The sequence below is a fragment of the Triturus cristatus genome, chromosome 1_1 (genome assembly GCF_964204655.1).
Source record: "Triturus cristatus chromosome 1_1, aTriCri1.1, whole genome shotgun sequence".
Classification (NCBI taxonomy): domain Eukaryota; kingdom Metazoa; phylum Chordata; class Amphibia; order Caudata; family Salamandridae; genus Triturus; species Triturus cristatus.
In genome coordinates, this window is record NC_140579.1 from 615248719 (window position 1) to 615267344 (window position 18626).

At 43.8% G+C, this 18626-nt stretch overlaps 1 long non-coding RNA gene across 2 annotated transcripts in view; it reads right to left on the minus strand.

Annotated features, from left to right (window-relative positions):
• Positions 1 to 210: 210 nt before the first annotated feature.
• The window catches only part of LOC146870719 (uncharacterized), an 86498-nt gene continuing 68082 nt past the window's right edge, over positions 211 to 18626 (minus strand). Inside the window, exons 3-4 of one of the 2 annotated variants that reach the window (XR_014959443.1) lie at positions 859 to 977; positions 211 to 488 (exon numbers count right to left, since the gene is read on the minus strand). This is a non-coding gene — a long non-coding RNA (uncharacterized LOC146870719). The remainder of the gene's footprint in view (positions 489 to 858; positions 978 to 18626) is intronic. The other variant, XR_014959444.1, reaches the window with a different exon arrangement.

The following is an 18626-nucleotide window of genomic DNA, read 5'->3' on the forward strand; positions in this document are numbered from 1 at the left end:
AACTTTCACTCCCAACTGTTCCTCACCCTCAGGACTTTAAGCAAAATAAAGGTCTTAACCAATAAACCCAAAATCAGATGTAGCGTTTACAATTATTTTATTTCACATAAAATATAATAAAAACAATCTTTCTGAAACTCAGGAAAGATTGTGAAAATGCACCAATTTAAAAATACATTCAGTTAATACATACAATATAACTATAGTATGTTTATATTAATAATGCAGTATATCCAGAGCATACGGAAAACATCTTAAAATAGAAACCCAGAAAGCACAATGAATTTCACTGTTGCTATACTTGATTCAACACAGTTTTTGCACACAGAAAGACTGATTAGATTCTTAATCTTATCCACGTGATTCCGGTAAGTGGATTATCAACAACAAACTAGCGTCGACGCGTTTCTGTGGTATTACAAAATCAATACAAAAACCACCTTCTTCAAGACTCAATATGGGATTTGTTCTTGCATATTGTTGATTATCTGCATAAACAAGGAGAAAAGATATGTTTTAAACTAAAAGCTTTTTCCCCCCTATACCGTTATAGTAGTTCACAATTTTACCTTTACTTTTGAATTATTATAGCTAGTAATACTCATTAAAGCTTCAAAAATACAGTTTCCCACATTGGTATATCTTGTGGCATGCACAATGTACTTTTTATCCCCTCCTCGTATGCATCATTTCAAAAGCCTCTACAACATTTGATACTCCATCACAACAATGCACTACATCTCAATTTTGTTTTTACCCAGAAAGACCAAAATGGGACCAAATTCGGGATAATACTCGCTTAAAACCCAATGCACTTTACTTTCACATCATATAAACGCATACACACTAGATGCTCACCGTAGCTAGGAACAGCTTTATCACGTGTTGTCAAAGGTGTGCTACTGGCCACGTTTGTAAAATCTGCCAGTGCTTAAAATCATGGGTATATATTCTTACCCAATTGTATTTGTCCAGTGCTACATAGCATAAAAAGAGAAAGAGACAAGGGGACGTTACCCTTACTAACTCCTTGTTTTTTTATTTTATAAGAAAGACATCCATCTTGCATTATTTTCCTCCTGCCCTTTATCCCAAGATTACCTCTTTAAAAATGTTGTCTTATTCCTTTGATTGATAGCACCACTCTATTTTTCAAAGCGGGTAGTGCAGTCACTCCAATACCTAGTCTGCCCAATGGCTTCTTGGTTCATGGATCTAAGGTGCGGGAATCTTTAACGAAATGTGTAAAAAACAGACCCGCTGTTAGTATATCTTTCCATGGTATGACAATTTCGATCTTTACATCTCTCATTTCAGTATAAACACATCTTACCTTGCCCCATGGAGTATTTTAACACATCCACCGGCAATCGGTATCTTTAATTGGAGAATTCGCTCCCCATTTAACACCATCCACCACCATGCAATATATTTGTCCTTGTTTTATGGTGTCTCAAACCGCCAGATTCAGTCGGTTGTTAGCGTTTCCTATGGAGTGTAATGGAAAATCTTAAGCCATATACATAACTTAGAATTCCTACGTATTTTTACCGGATTTTAGACTCCTTTATTTTAGTATTGTAAGATTTACCTGAATTCTATCACCCGTTTTTAGGTCTCGTCTGAGACAGCGCTTTAGCGCTGCTCTGGCGAGACTTATAGTAAGCGAGTTTTGGAAGTGCAAACAGTGGCTTTTCAGGCCTCCAAATACAGTGCATGTACGTCGGCCGGGCGCGCGCACCATTTGGAGGCCTGAAAGCACTTGTTTGCTTTCACTTTCGCGGGCCGCACGGCCTCTCCCACACTCTATATTTTCACGTCCACCCATTGGCCCCACTCTTGCTCTCCGGTGCTGAAGTGCATGGGAACGTACTCTGACTCCTTCTCCTTAGTGCCAATGTTTTTTAAGCAAATCACCGTCAGCTGAGATGTCTACCTAAAGAGACCACCATATACAGGCACTAATTTAAAACTGTTGCTGCAGGAATAAGACAGCACAGCAGAAAACCATAGATTGCGTGGTGAATATGCCTAACAGTTTACAACACTAATAATGTGTTTATTAATTGTACTTTATACTGCAATAATACAATTTCTAGGCGCTTTAAAATTAGTTGTTCCTATTGCACAGTTTAAGGACAACAGAAAAATGGAAGGTTCAATTGACCCTGCTGGAAATCGACCGTGTGAACCCATATCTCAGCGGAAGTTAATGGCAAGCTTTAAGCTCAATGAGCCACCCTGCTGGCAAGTACAATACGTTGCACAATTCCACTTCAGCAATTCTTACTAGCCTCTCTTGGCTAAAAACGAACGCAGAGTGGCATTCGTTATCTAAAAAATGAACGTATCATAGGAATGGACTGCGTCGTGTGCAAATATTCATAATTATCAATGGTTCATCCTCAGGAGTGACTATATAGATGTATAAAATACTACATTCTGAACGTGTTTAATAGGATTTTCTACATTCTGTAGCAAACGTGCAAATGTTACATCTTCATTTAGTCCCGCGAGTGCAGGTTCACTAGAAGTTGCAAAATCCATCTAGTGCCGAGCTACTAGTCTGAATTGTAAACAGAACAAGGTTTGTGCAAAGCCTCAAGCTCTTACTGCAAACTTTCAGAATACAATTTTAAAGAAATGACTAGGGATATATGTGGTATGGAAACACATTTTTAGGGCTTACATTTGCAGCAGTTGTGTCAATCTGTACACTGCTGAGAAGAGCTTGTGTGTTCTGGGCATTCACTTGAACCCACGTGTTACTGCATTTAAGATAAAGCACATAGCCCAAAGTTAGTCGTAAGATAAACGACTGCAGCACTGGTTCCCAGTATGCGCAAATCTGCTGAACCATAGAGCGGGAACGGAAAGGGAACTCTAAAACAACATTCTGGTCTCAGTTGGAAACTTCCCACCTTTCGTTTCTCTTTATTGTACCACTGCAGACTACACATCTACAAACATTTCACACCACTCCAGACTTCTTGGCGCATCATTCGGTCTTCTTCCGATACCAAGGTGTGAACGCTTTTCAAACACATCCAGCTGAAAGGCTGCCACGGCAACACTGATAACTATCTTAATTAGGAGGCTAACTTTCAGTTTATTGTAGGATTGCTGTTTCCTTTCACAGCAGATTCCTAAACAATTTAAAGCTGTTAGGCCACTCCAGACTTAGTGGCACACTGTTTTTTTTATCCTTTATTTTTTATAAAACAAAGTCCAAAGTTAATTCAATGCCTTTGCTAGCTTTCTTTTTACATTTTGCTTACACAAACATTTACATGTAAAAATGCAAGTGCAGAATGCTTTACTCACTATTTTGCTCGCATAGTAAACATGAACTCACCATAAAAAGCAGGAACGGAACTGTCTGTTATATTTATTTAAAGTGCATGGGAGTTAGCCTTAATCACTCAAAATGTTATTACTTATTTTGGGAGGTTGCTGTATTGCACCATTAATAATATGCTGAGGTTGTGACATGCTCTGATATAGGTACAAATTTAGGATGCTGCTGTATTTTACTATTAGCAATAGGTAGGGCCGGCTTTAGCACTGGTGGTGCCCGGTGCAACAATTATTTTTGGCGCCCCCACCAAACTCCTTCTCGGATTTACTCATTGACACCCGGCAAAAGTACCCCTCATCGCTTCAATCAGAAGTTATTGCTAAACACAGCACACACCCTCCACATGTCAGCGCCCAGTGCAGCAGCACCAGTCGCACTGCCCCAAAGCCGGCCCTGGCAATAGGCAGTGAAAATGTAGCTTAAGGGAAACATCTGCAGACTTTGTCCCTGGGAGCAAAGTTCGAGTCTTGGCTCGGAAATACTTCTTGTGGGTATAAGCACATTACTTAATCACTATCTGCCTAATAACAAAATATTTCTTTTATCCCTCTGTAACGTAACTCGTGCTCATATAAACAGCTGCATTGCGTTTGGGCCCAATCTTGCGCTTTAAAACACCAAAAATCGTTAGCTTAAATTCACAATTGAATTTTTAAAAATTACATTAATGCATATATAGGGAAATCACAAGCAAAACAGCACTATCCATATAGCAAATTGACTTTTTGCTACTTGCACACACAGCATTCTAGTGAAACATGTACTAATGAGTGCAAGGAGCCCCTTAAGCATACCTTCCACGGGGCCCCCTCACGTTTTCTGATGCTCCCTACTGTTGTCACATTAGCAGCACCTGTCCTACAGTAATACACATGCTAGTCCCCGACGCTACCCTGCTAGGTCATTCAAGAGCATCAGACCACTGAAAGCTGTACTGTACTTCCTGGAATACATCATATGCTAGGGTTGTAGGCAAACTTCCCATTTATTGAGGTGGAGTTAGCTGGCATTAATATTAGGCATGCTACAGTAACCACATAATATTTCTTTTATCCCTCTGTAACGTGACTCGTGCTCATATAAACATCTGTATTGCGTTTGGCCCAAATATTGCGCTTTAAAAAACCAAAAATCATTAGCTTAAATTCACACTTAAATTAAACGCACACTGCTGCACGCCGCACACTGCTGCACGCCGCACACTGCTGCACGCCGCACACTGCTGCATTACTCACTGCTGCACGCCCCACACTGCTGCACGCCCCACACTGCTGCACGCCACACACTGCTGCACGCCACACACTGCTGCACGCCACACACTGCTGCACGCCACACACTGCTACACAGCTGCACGAAACACAGCTGCACGCCGCACGCCGCTGCACACCGCTGCACGCCGCACACCGCTGCACGCCACACACTGCTGCACGCCACACACTGCTGCACGCCACACACTGCTGCACGCCACACATTGATGCACGCCACACACTGCTACACGAAACACTGCTGCACGCCACACACTGCTGCATTACTCACTGGTGCATGCTGCACGCCGCACACTGCTGCACGCCGCTGCACGCCACACAGTGCTGCACGCCTCACACTGCTACACGAAACACTGCTGCACACCACACTGCTGCACGCCTCACACTGCTTTTATGCAAGTTTATGCTACTGACATTGTAAATGACAATGCCTTTTATTTGTTTTAAAACAAAAACATAAATAAAAGGCATTGTAATTTTACAATGCCAATAGCTCAAACTCTTATAAATGCGAGACCTATTGCATTGCAAATGCTTGTTAAATTTTATTTCGGGGATCTATTGTCTTTGCATATTCCCAGCCCTCTTTGTCCTGTTATATACAGGAACGGGGCATGCTAGTTCCCGTTTTTTTATATATTCTGGGTGCTCGGTTTTCCTTCACGCTTTTGGGCCTGCTTTTACCCGTTATATGCAAAAAAGCGGGACATACTGGTTCTCGTACAATTGATAGTATAATCTTTTTTTAGAGGAAACCCTTTCCCCATTCGTAAACTTAGCAAGGTTGGGAGGGGAAGTTTTAAACCTAGCGTTATATTCTATTTCCCTGTTTACCCCAGTGGTCTAATTAAACGCATAATATACGCCCAGACCCATGATCTAACTAACTCTTACCTTGTCTTGACCAAGATTTCTCTTCAATAGCTGCTCCAAAAGTCCATACTTTCAGGACTTACTTTTAAACATCGCTTGCGCGCGAAAAAGGCGGTTTGCATTGTCTACCCAGCATGCATTCTTCCTACGATGCGCATGTCTGGCGGCCATCTTGTAGTGTTATAGAAAGTAAACCTATTTCATACTAACTTCCCTATCGGACCTTCTTTAGTAATTTAACACCAACTAGGAGGAATATGAATACTCATTATAGTCATGGTACTTTATTTGGGTTGTTGTATGCGGTTTCATCTAGCGCTATATCATAGTTGGCAAAACCTATCCCAGCGCGCCATGTTTATCACATTACTTCTGTCGTATCAACCTACATATTATGCAATCGCAACCAAACTATGTATTTTATAGTGGTGGCATTCTTTGTATCAATTGTTATTATGCCCGAAATCGACCATCCATTGGTCTATACCTGCAGATGCTACATTTAAGTGGCCTATCTTGGTAATTGCTAACAGAATATAGGGAGAAAAGGGGGATCCCCTCTCTATTTTCTGTATAATGTTAAAGCTTTTACATGGAGATGATTTTCTCCCAGTCCTCTCTACTGTTTAACCCCTTTTTTACTGTGTTTACACACGTTTTTATAATTATTACATTTCACAATTGTTTTGTTATTTTGCATTTCAACTTTATTATTGTTTGTATTGCATAAATACTTTACACATTGCCCTAATTTAAGTCTGTCTGCTCTGTGCCATAGCTACTAGGGGGTCAATTTCAGATTAATTTAGTAACTTTGAGGATTAACCCTGACAATGATTGTGATTGTTCCTTGAAGTTGGTAGTCACTCCCCAAAAAATAATTCAATTTCAAACACTATGCTTCTTTATTTATTATGCATGTTCGTAGAGCACATTGCATTTCGGTGACTTAGAGGGCTGAGTTTATGCCAAAAAACACATAATGTGGAGGGAGATGTTAAAAGTCGATTTAGTGAAGGATGTGGCCCAGTATGACATTGTTCAACTATTGGACTGAGTCCAGTTGTGAGTGCACCATAACAGTTCATTGTTCAGAGCTTTGTAGAAATGTATCTTGGTCCAGCTCATCAAAAAAAACATAATGTGAAGAGGGAAGTTAAGAGTTGATTTGGTGAAGGGTGTGCCCCAGTCAGATGTTCTTCATTGTTTGTATAGAGTCCAGTTGTAGGTGCACTAGACCTTTGCTGAAACCAACGTATCCTGCTCCTGCTCTCAGACGTGGCAATCCACAGCCTGTAGCCCTGAACTCCCAGAGCCCTGCCTCAGTTTTTCATTCACTCAAGGAGCCTTTGGGTGATCAGATTCAACCATTGAGCACAGGATTCTATTTAGCTGATGGTGAGAAATATTTCCAGCAGCTATCTTGATGTTCTTCCTTAGTAGGCTAGTAAGGTGCAACCAGGGAGATGCTGCAACTTTTTCTAGGCATGTTTAATGTGGTCACTCTATCACAAATTGTTTAACATTGTGGTGACCTAGTCTTGAAGCATTAACAGGCTACTAAGTTTCTTTGTGAGACCCAAGCAGAGGATTTCCTAATTGTTTATGTGTGCAATACCCAGGACTTGCATCAACTCAACCTGGGGACAATGAGGAGTGGATGAGATTTCCAACTTAGGGAGAACTACATGTTGAAGCCAATGGGCACCAAATTGTCTCAACAAATTAAAGAGACTGGAATGTCGAATAGGATTCCTACTCCCTTCAACTCTCTAACCAGTACCTGGATATTAGCTGTCTTGCGAGTTAACCTTTGACGTGGACTATTTGCTACAACTGACCTTTTCATACAATCACCATTAGCCACATTGCCAATCAACTGATATACTGAGGATGTGCCCAGAAATAGCCCCCGTAGCATCCTCCCCATCCCGGGTACATGGAATTGATCATGCAACACACGCAGCTTTGTATTACACCTCTTTATTCCTCAGCGTATAACAGCTAACTGAACATTCTACATCATGAATTGTTTCACCCACACACTTACGCTACTGTACTACAGAGTCCATTAAGAACCAAAAGGATCCCATTATCTCTAACTAACAAAACACCACATCTCTCCCTTTGTTAAAAAAAATGTGCCAGTAATACATATTTACTTCACAACTCTTCAATCGTTCATTTTGGTGCTCAAATCGATCACCCAGATCTGGTCATGTGATGCTGTGGAGATACCAGAGAAGTGTCCATGACTGGCATTGGTGACAGAGACATTGATACAGTAATTTGGCTCTCTGGTTTCTCAGGTGAACAAGTCTCACTCCTGACATCTGAATTTGGCAAAGGTCATGGCAGGTGCTTAAAATGGGAATAATATTTCTTGATGGGCTTTCCTGGATGGTGAGCAGTCCCCATGTGTCCTTTACTAGTCACAACCCTCAGTGGGTCAGCTTTAAAAGGAGCATCAGACTTGTATTCCCGTTTCTGCCTAATGATGACTTGGTCTCCTCTTTTGAACACAGTGCTCCTAGCATGGCGCGTCTATCTACATAAATAATCGTTTTGTGTTTGTGAGATGTATCAGTAGTGTAAAGTTTAGCAATGTCAATAGATCTCTCAGTGGTCCATTGTGGAAATTTAGTGGCTATGGCTCTCCCAAACATTAGAGTATAGAGGCAACCCCGAATCACCGCAGCAATCCATGCCCTCTCACCACTACTAGAAGGGCCACAGAACGACGCAATGACAAAAGTACATCCACCACCACTTCCCCATATCTGAGCCCAGATTACAAGCCCCTCAAGCTCCACCACCCATACCTCTCCCCATCCTACCTTTCCTGACAAATACCTGACCAATAACGAAACTCAGATCACCCACACATCCCTGTACACCGTGTCCCAAACTACATCCTCATGTTACCATGTCGAGATGGAGTCCAGACTTGGGAAATTACACAGGAACTACAGTAAGTCAAATCTGACCTATAGAATCTAACGAGCTTCACAACAGAGCTGGTCTACAACAAGTACCGGTTAGTAATAGGCCGATCCACCCTAATAACAACATTTACCAATCTCACATACCAACAAACACTTACAACTGGTCCACTACACCACCCATTGTCACAAGATGCTGATCCACGCCGTACCCCAACCAACACCTCCTTTAGACCAGCCAGGAACAAGGATTTTCTCTCCTTATGTACAAGACTGCACACCATGACCTCCCAAATAGCCTGAATCCCATCCTAGCAATTGCCTCAAATCCACGCAGAGAGCAGAGACCAAACTCTAGAGATGTAAATAAGGTCAACCTCAAACTGGTACCCATCACAGAAAACACCTCAGTGGACACCAATCCTCACCTGAAGAGCATGCTCCTAAATTGCAGATCGGCCATGAAACACGCAGTGGACATAGCTGATCTCATCCTTACGCATGATTCTCACCTAGTTCTACTAACTGAAACATGGCTGAATAACACCTATACACCAATCCTTGACATCTTAGTCCCACCAGGCAATGGCATTATAAGATCAGAAAAGACCAAAAAGATCGGGGGTGGGGTAGCTTGTATATACTGCAATAATTTTATGGTGAATCCGTTACAAACCATTGACCTTTCCACTTGCGAATACCTATGCATAAAACATTGTGAGCAACAACAGTCACCTATGTAAACTACATGTGATCTACCACCCTCCAGGCGACAACTCCTCATTCAGCGAACAAATCATGGAAATCATCACTTCCAATGTAGGGCAACACTGCTCCCAAGTCTTCCTCGGAGACTTCAACCATTCATTGGAACAACCTCAGCGACCCCTCGGTTAATAGCCTAAAGCCCTTCTTATCTGATCCCAACCTGGACCAAATCTGTGTCAGCCCTATGCACAACCTGGGTGCAACACTGGATCTTTTCATTGCTAGGACAAACTCCATTAAGCTTGTATCGATCGTCCCATGTGACTGGACGGACCACCACTGCATCACCTTCCTTATCACTGAACCAACGAAGATACATTAACCCCAACTTAAGAAACCCAAACAATGGAAAATGAACACTTGAGACACAAACCTCAGTGATTTGACAACCCTCAGCGACAATGTACTGTCTCTGCCAGCGAACATGACGGATGTCCATGACCTCACAATCCATTATAACAACTCCATGACAACAACTCCATGACTAGCATACTTGACGCAGGTACGCCTTTTCAGCTGAAAAGACTGTCCTCTAAAGACTCTGTTGTAATCCAAATTAATCTCACCACAAGATTGATATTCCAAGAAGTAGATGTTTTATTCAGAGCGCAGAGATAACGTTGGTATCCCCATAACAGCCAGCATACAACTGAGAGTCTGGGAACACAGCTATGATGCATCACATAGCAACGCTAGAACACAGAGTAGAATCCAGCATTTAAAGCACCATAACATAAATAAAGTAATATAACAAGTACCAAACATAACAGACTCCAAACCATAGTACAATGGCAGCCTGAATGAACAAAGAAGCGCACCTGAGACTAGTTGAACGTGCATGGAGATCTTCACCGTCCCTAGGACACTTTAAGCACCTGAGATCACAGAGGAGCACCTACAAAAAACCCATCAGAATCTCAAAAGCGAATTTCTTCAACGTTCAATTAAACAATGCCAGAAATCACCCAAGAAAACTGTTCGAAATTATCAAACATCAATCCACTCAACAACCCAATGCCTCCACATTAGGTCCCGACCCGCAACCAAACTGCAACATATTTGCCTCCTACTTCCTTGAAAAATCTAAAAAGATAGAAAATGACCTCCAAACAGCAATGGAACACCTCACAAGGATACCTCCTCATATCCCCTACACGCCGCTGACTGTATAAACCCCTAACCAACACGGACTCACCTTCAGAAAGAAAGCGTCTTGGAACACTTTCAAAACCTTTGATGAAAATGCAATTCTTAAAATCTTAACACTTAACTTAAACCATCAAATCACTTATGAGACCCTCTTCCAGCCAACATTTTCCGTGAGATCAAAACTTCCCTAATACCCCTCTGAGCCAAGATAGTGAATGCTTCATTACGGCAAGGAAGCCTTCCAAACTGGCTAAAAGCAGGACAGGTAACCCCCATTCTATAAACACCCACAGCTGATCACACAATCCCAGACAACTACCATACAATATCCACTATTCCTGCCCTAGCAAAGCTACTGAAGAAATGCGTCCATTCCCAACTATGCAGCCACATAGCTCAATTCCACCTTATTGACCAGTTCCAATCAGACTTCTAGCATGGAAGCAGCCCAGACACACATTATCAATGACACACTCAGAATACTAGATCAAAACTAATCCTGCCTCCTAATCCGCTTAGACCTATCCTCAGCCTTCGATACAGTCAAACTTAACAGTCTCCTGGACTTACTTGAACACAGAATTGGTTTATCAGGGGCTTTCCTAAAGTGGTTCGCCTCGTTCTTAGACAACCAAACTCAAAGATTCAAGACTAACCAATCACTGTCCACTACCACTCCAGTCACCCTGGGAGTCCCTCAGGGCTCCACCTTATCACCTACCCTCTTCAATCTATTCATGGAGCCCTTAACTGCAATTCTTAAACTCTCCAATGTTCATTACCACATGTATCTGGATGATACCCAACTATACCTAAAATTATCATCCGCTGATGATATCCGTTTACTCAACACAACTTTGCAAAAACCCCACAACTGGCTGACCAGAAACCACCTCAAGCTCTACTTGCACAAAACTGAATTCCTCTTTATTGCCCCACTACAAAGGCACATCAACATTAACATTGTAGACTGGATAATACAATTAATAGCCTTCAACTGCACACCACACATCATAGATTCCACACGATCACTGGGAATAACACTTGTTACCATGCAAGAACACATCAGCGCAGCCACCAGAGGAGCAAGCTTTCCTATGTACATTCTTAAAAAACGAAAACCCTTCTTCCTCACCAACGACCTCAAATCAGCTGTGCAAGCTCTAGTGATACCCAGAATAGACTATGGGAATACAACCCTATGTGGTTTGCCGAGATCAAGACTGGCTCCACTAAGAGCTTCCTTCAACTCAGCTACAAGACTCATCACTGGCTCCTAAAAAAAGAACAACCACATCACCCCGGATCTGAAGGCACTTAACTGGCTCCCTTATGTAGCAAGAACACAGTTGAAAATCGCTTGCATGACACATAAAGCCTTGCACTTCAACACACCAAGGTATCTAGCCAATGAACTGGAATTGTCAAGTGGTGACAGAACGTCGAGAAGCACCAGCACCTTGCTATTGAAATCTTTCAAAATTTGGAAAAAGAAAGCATACAACCATATTTTCTGCGGACTAGCGCCTAGGATCTGGAACGCCCTGCCCCTGGAAATCAGAATGAACCCTTCTAGAACTTTCTTCAAAAAAGAAGTCAAACTGCTTTAAATGAACAAAACTTTATCCAGATTCCAACGCTTGATTAAGCTGGGTACTAATCGGACGCAGTTCACCAACCAGGATCTGCACTTGACTCTACATGTGGATGGCTAACGCACTCTTGAGTACTTTTTGGATCTACAAGGAGTATGGACAACATTTATGTTTACTGTTGGCTACTCACATATATGTTTCTAGTTTATCCTGCTTTCTAGTTGATGTAACATTTGTAAAGCGTTCTGATTCCCTTCCAGGGTCTAGTTCTCGCTGAATAAAACTTTATAAATAAAAAAAAAACTAAAACATTAGGATGGTAGGGCTTTCATCCATGGTAGAATGGGGAGTTGACATATATGCTCAAAGCATCAACTGAAAAACTGATTTGAGCTCAAGCTTTTTCAGCACAGTGCACTGAATGATCTTCTGTGACCAGAGAGCTATGCTTGTCTGATGCTTGACATTTAGATGAGTGAGAAAATCTTTAAATTCTCAACTATTGAAAGGCGGGCCATTGTCAGATTTCAAAATAGAAGGAACACCCCATGTTGCAAATATACTTTCTAATCTCTCAATCACTCTGTCAAGAGTAGTTGACGACAGATCTTCCACAAGGGGAAAACGGAAATATTCATCAACAATTACTAGTAGATGATATCCGTTGTCATGGGATCCAAATAAATCAATTGCAGTCTTCTCCCATGCATGATTTGGAAGATCAGGCATGTTTAATGGATGCGGGGTTGTCTTGGATGACAAACAGTGGCACAAATAACACGGCTTTAACTCTTTTTCAACTCTTATATCTAGACGAGGGAACCACACCCAGTCCTGTAGCACACATTTCGTAGCAACAACTCCACGGTGTTCCCCATGAGCCAGTTCAATAACTTGTTGTCCCAGACTCTCTGGTATGACAATTTTCGACCCTCATCATGAAGAGATTATGCTTTCGCCACGATTGATGTGTAATAATGTCTTTGAGTATTATCAAATCCTTGTCAGTCCTAGTGGCAGCAATGATTTGTTCTTCTGATATGGCAGCAGGAGTCCTGGATTTCATAATGAAGTCAACATAAGCAACAGCCATTTTAGAAGTAGTGCCATGACAATGTATTGATTCATGTGAGAAGTAGTCAACAGGGTTTTGATATTTTTCTGGATGATGCACAATCGTATAATCATACTCCTGCAGGTGCAACCCCCACTTCTCAATGCGAGGGGGCATCCTGAGTTTAGGATTGCCAAAAATGGTGAGTAATGCTTGGTGGTTGGTGACACCTGTGAAATGTTTTCCATGTAGGAACACATGAAAATGCTCACACGTCCACACCACAGCAATGCTTTCTTTTTCAGGTTGTGAATAGGCACGTTCTGTCAATAACAGACTTTGGCTAGCATAAGCCTTTGGGCATTGGGATGTCCAGTGTGCAGGTCAAGGATGGCACTCAACGCCACTGGGCTTGCATCAACAACAACCTCCGTCTGCAATTTCGGATCAAAGTATGCCATTTTGCCGGCGTTCTCAATTGCATGCTTTATTTTCTTGAAGCTTTGTTCACATTCACTTGACCATTGAAATGGGACATTTTGTTTTATTAACTCTCTTAATGGGTCACTTACAGTGGCAAAGTTATGTATATACCTTGAACATTAACTGGCCATTGCAAGGAAGGATCGCAACATACTTGCATCTTGTGGGGGAGCAGGGGATGACAAGGCTTGTACTTTATTTGGATCTAGAGTCATTCCCCCTTCAGAAAAGATATGACCAAAGAACTTGAGATTGGTTTGATAAAACTCACACTTTGCCTCATTTAAAGTGGGACTTGCATTGGCAAGTATGCGACACACTTGTGTAAGAAGTTTTATCATTTTTCCTTCGTGTGGCCCCGAAAACAAGTATGTCATCATTGTAATTGAAAGCATTTGTGACTGGCTGTATTATGCGACAAATGACATTCTGAAACAGTTCTGCAGCTGATGACAGTCCAAAACGTAACCTTTTATATCTAAATAAACCAACATTAGTCAAAAAGATAGTCATGTACCTGCAATTCTCTTCCAGTTTGAGCTTGAGATACCCTTTATTCAAATCAAGGAGGGAAAATACTTTATCTCCATTCAGCTGCGTAATTATTTCAGCAATGTATGGACCTGGATGTTGTTGTCTTTCAATCAGCTTGTTCACTTGGCACATATCAATGCAGATTCGTACAGCTTTTCCACTATCCTTTTTTGGCACAACCACAATGGGTGCTACCCATGGTGTTGGACCAGTGGACCACTCAATGATGTTGTGCTTTAAGAGTGTCTCAACTTCTTTCTCAACAGCCTCTTGTATATGAAATGCAACTCGACTGTTGTTGTGCAGCAAGACAGATGTCCTCATTTATGTTAAATTGCACTTTCATGGTCTTAAGTCTTGCTAGTCCATTAAACAAGGATGGAAACTGACTCACTACCTCATGATAGGCATTGACATTGTAGTTTACAGAAATCAGCCCCATGTCAGCAACAGTACTAAAACTGAGTGAACATGCACTCTATGAATTTCCTGGCAAGACATGAATTGGTGCTTGTACTTTTGTCTTTTTATGCAATGCAGTTGTTATGTATTGATCTTGACTTGGCGTTGAAGCAGCCCTTGTATACACTTTGGTTTCAATAGGGTTAAACAGGGCACTGGAGACAGTTCTTTGTACTTTTCCACTGGCATAATGTTTATTGATGCCCCAATGTCTATGATAAACGGTATGGAGCACCCATTCATTTTAAGTGTGATCTTGGGACAGTGTCCAAATAAAGTTTGCACTTTCACTTGTCGGCCTGATTTCGTTTGGCATTCTTTCTTACAAGAAGCTAATACTATATCGTTCAGCAGTCAACATTGACATTGCACACTCATCTTCCTCTCTGTCGCTTGACAATGACTGTGACAAGTTTTGGCGGGTTTGAAGGGAGACTGTGGTTTCAAGAAGGTGGATGCACCATATTTTGTGCTATTTTTAGCAGCCATTGAAAAATGTCACTATTCCAACAAATATTCAGTTGGTCTAACGTGATTCACCAGCTTCTTAAGCACAACCCTGTGCATCTGCTTGGGTTGTGGTGGCTAGTGCTGAGGTCAGATGACTCTCTTTACTGAGTCTCTGATAAGTGTAATCGTATTCTCTATATCTGGTTATCACCACCTCTAATGTTTCTTGGTGTCTACCTGCTCTTCTCACAGCATTCTCTTGCACCTGGCTGTTGCTGCTTGTTGCACTTTCCGTACCTGGTTGTCACTGCCTTTAGCGTTTCTTGGTATCAGAAATGTTTCTGCTTTTAGTTCTTCCTTGCATTCAACTATCACAGCCTTTAGCGCTTCTCTGTTCCTGGCTGTCACTGCCTTTAGAGTTGTCGTACTGTATGAATGACGGCTCTGTGTCGCATTGTGGCACAGTACCACTTGCCTCTACTTTACCAGCAAATTTCTAGCTGACGACAAACAGACTTTCTGTGAGGCCTTCACTTTCTTCATAGGTTACACTGGCTGGAGTGGCACTTTGACACCATATACACCAACTGTCGATTTCCACTTTGACTGAGACACATGTGGCAGGCGTGAGCAGTTGGCTGGAACGTGGCAAACTCCCTGGGAGAGCGCACTCAGTTATTCGGGTTGTGGGGTTTACGCAATCCCCTATCTCGTTGTCAAATAATGCAGTCATTGGATGCAGACTAGCCCATGGTAAAATCCCTTTTTGAATGGTTTTCCCAACCAGGTAAACTCTTCCACCTTCTGCTGCATCCTAATCAAGTGAAGGATCTACAAATCCGGAGGTAAAGGCCCCACTCACTGATTTTCTCTGGAAACTGTTGCATAAAGATGTGCTATTCGCTAACCACTGATGCAAATCCACTTGAGCTGCAAGTCTGTTGTGAATGAAGACACCAAGGGATATATTTACAAGAACTGCCGCTAATTAGCAGTTTTCTTCACGTGGCCTATCACCAAAAACGATCGCCCTGTTAGCGATGTATTTACAATACGTCGCTACATGGCGGTAGTTTTAGGTAGCCGCCGTGAAAACTGCCGCTAACACTAGCGTGAAGGCGATACAAATACTGACGTTGGCGGGCAAAAACTGACGAAAGGCTAATTTGCGGGCAAAAAACTCACGTTAGTCAGCCCAACGTGACTTTTTTGCCTCTAGAGGCAAAAATAGCCTATAAGTCCACATCCAATGAAAAATAGGAAATAAAACCAATGTAATGCAGAATGGAGCAGCCAGGGGAAAGTCTTGTACAGGTAAACAACCCCCCCAAACCTCCCAATAGCCAGGATGACCAGCCAGAGTGCCAGGGGAAGAGGAAAATCAGAGCTACATTTATGAAAATAGGCGCATCTCTGGGTAAAACCAGTGATGCATCGCTTTTCATTGCACACTCATTGCAACACCATGGCATCCAAAACCTTGAAAGCGCGGACAGTCCCCCTGGGCCCAGTGGACCCTCTGGGACCCGGAGTGGGAGGCAGAGGTGCTGTGGAGTTGCTGGACCGTGGTGGTAGACATTGAGACATCGTCGATCATCCTTACCTGGTGGTGAAGTCTGGCAGGTCGCATGGTGACACGTTGCTGACCTGTGCGAGAAGACCGCCTGGCACCTCTTGGAGCTGTGAACATTAGAGGCGCTCCGGCACACCAGCTTAGGTGGGTCTGCATCACATACTATAGGCCACCGCTTCACCTGAGTGCACTGAGGCGATTCCCATGGTGGGCTGCGCATTTCTGCATCACAGGCCAGAGGATGTGGTGCTGCCCGGACGCTGTGGAGGGTGACACCCTGAGCTGCACCAAATGGGTGTGGCGGAAGCACTGCAACTTCATGCCTAAGGGGGCCCTGTTGCATCACCTGCATCGGGAGGTTCCCCAGCGGACTTGGCGGCGACTGCTGTACCCAGGCTTGTGATATCCCACCTAGATCAGGCTCCTGCTGGCTGAGTCACAGATTTGGAGAAAGTGCAGCGCTTTGAGCCCTGGTGTCAAAGTCCAGGTGAGGAGGAGGTGGGACACGTAGCGAAGGAGACCCGTGGGTGAGTTGGGCCCAGGCCTAGCACCTCTGGGTGACGGAAACTGTGCCCTGAGCAATCCCTGCGCTGCAGATGACCTATATCACAGAGGGCACCGCACAAGACTTGTGGAAGACTCCACTTACTCGCTCAAGTCGCTGAGATCGGCCATTGGTAACAGTGAGTGGCAGGGGCATGGGGCTGGTTCTGGCCCAGGCTCTTGTGTATGCAGCTTGATCCGCCGTTACTCGCTGGGTAACACGGAATTTGGTCGCCACTTTCATATCGAAAATGGCAACTGGGTGGTGCTGCCTTTCCTTGCCCCCTGTTAGTTTGCTTTTGGGTGTACGGGGACTAATCCTTAGTGGACTTCCTCTTCCCACAGTGCTGCGCTGTCTGGTTGCTGCTGTCCCCATCTGCTGCTGCTGGTTCCTCTGACACGGAGGTCAGTGTTCAAGTCCCTCCTCCACCTGCAGGCTTGTGCCTGTGCTTCATCCCTGGTGGTCCAGTGGTAGAGCATCACTGCTCTGCATCTTGACTGCCCACCTGTCCCTCTCTTCTGCTGTTCTCTGTTAATCTTTGTGCTCTTCTCCGTTGCTTCCCTAACTGCGTCTTTTTTGTTATCTTTGCTGTGTTTGGCTTTGTTTTTCATGTGCTTATTTGCAGTCCCTTTTTCCCTATCCTCTCCCTCGTTGCTGTTGTGTTCCCCCGCATACCCACCCCCTCCAGTGTCTTTTCCTGCGTTTCTCACCTCATAGCTGTACAGCCCCCCTGCAGCACTACTTAATGGTGAACGCTGTGCAGCTATGCACAGCTGGTGTGCCACTGGTGAGCTGAAGGGAAGCCAAAGGCAAGCCCGTCTGCATCTGTCCGCCCTTGTACCGTGCCCAGCACCAAGGACCCTGCCTCTCGGACACTCCACCGCTACGACAACAGCACCCTACTTGCCCTCAACCCTGGGGGCCACACTGCCTGCCATCTAGCATCACTGAAGAATACCCTTGCACCCTGCGCCTACTGAAACTGCAAACACACCTCCTGCCACATCAGCACACCAGCGCCTCTTGCCGCCCAGCCGACCATCAGCGCACCCAACCGGCTCTAATGCATTCTACGCTACATGCTGTCCCTCCACAAATACGCCACAGACATCTGGGACCTCCTTGACCACGCCATCCCTGACAGCTACAAAATCAGCCGCAAGGACCACCCCGACAGTCCAGGAAGAGGCATTGCCATTGTCTACAAAAGCTCACTCTGATGGACCACGCACTCTAATGACCCAACGGGGACCTGGGAACACCTCCACTTCCAGATCCGGCCTAAAACCACCCTCTGCGGCACCCTCGTCTAAAGGCCCCTGGCCATGAACCCACATTCAACAATGCCATTGCAGACCCTCATTGCACCCCAGGCTTTTCCATCCACCAACTATATCCTACTCCGCTACCTCAAGTTCCACCTGAACAACCCCAGTGACCATAACACCACCCCCCTCCTGGGAAACCTCGCCAACATCAGACTCGAGCAGCTAGTCACCGCACCAACCCACATAGCAGGACACACACTTGAGCCCGTCTTCTCCACAAGCGGGAACTTCAACTTCAGCCACACCAC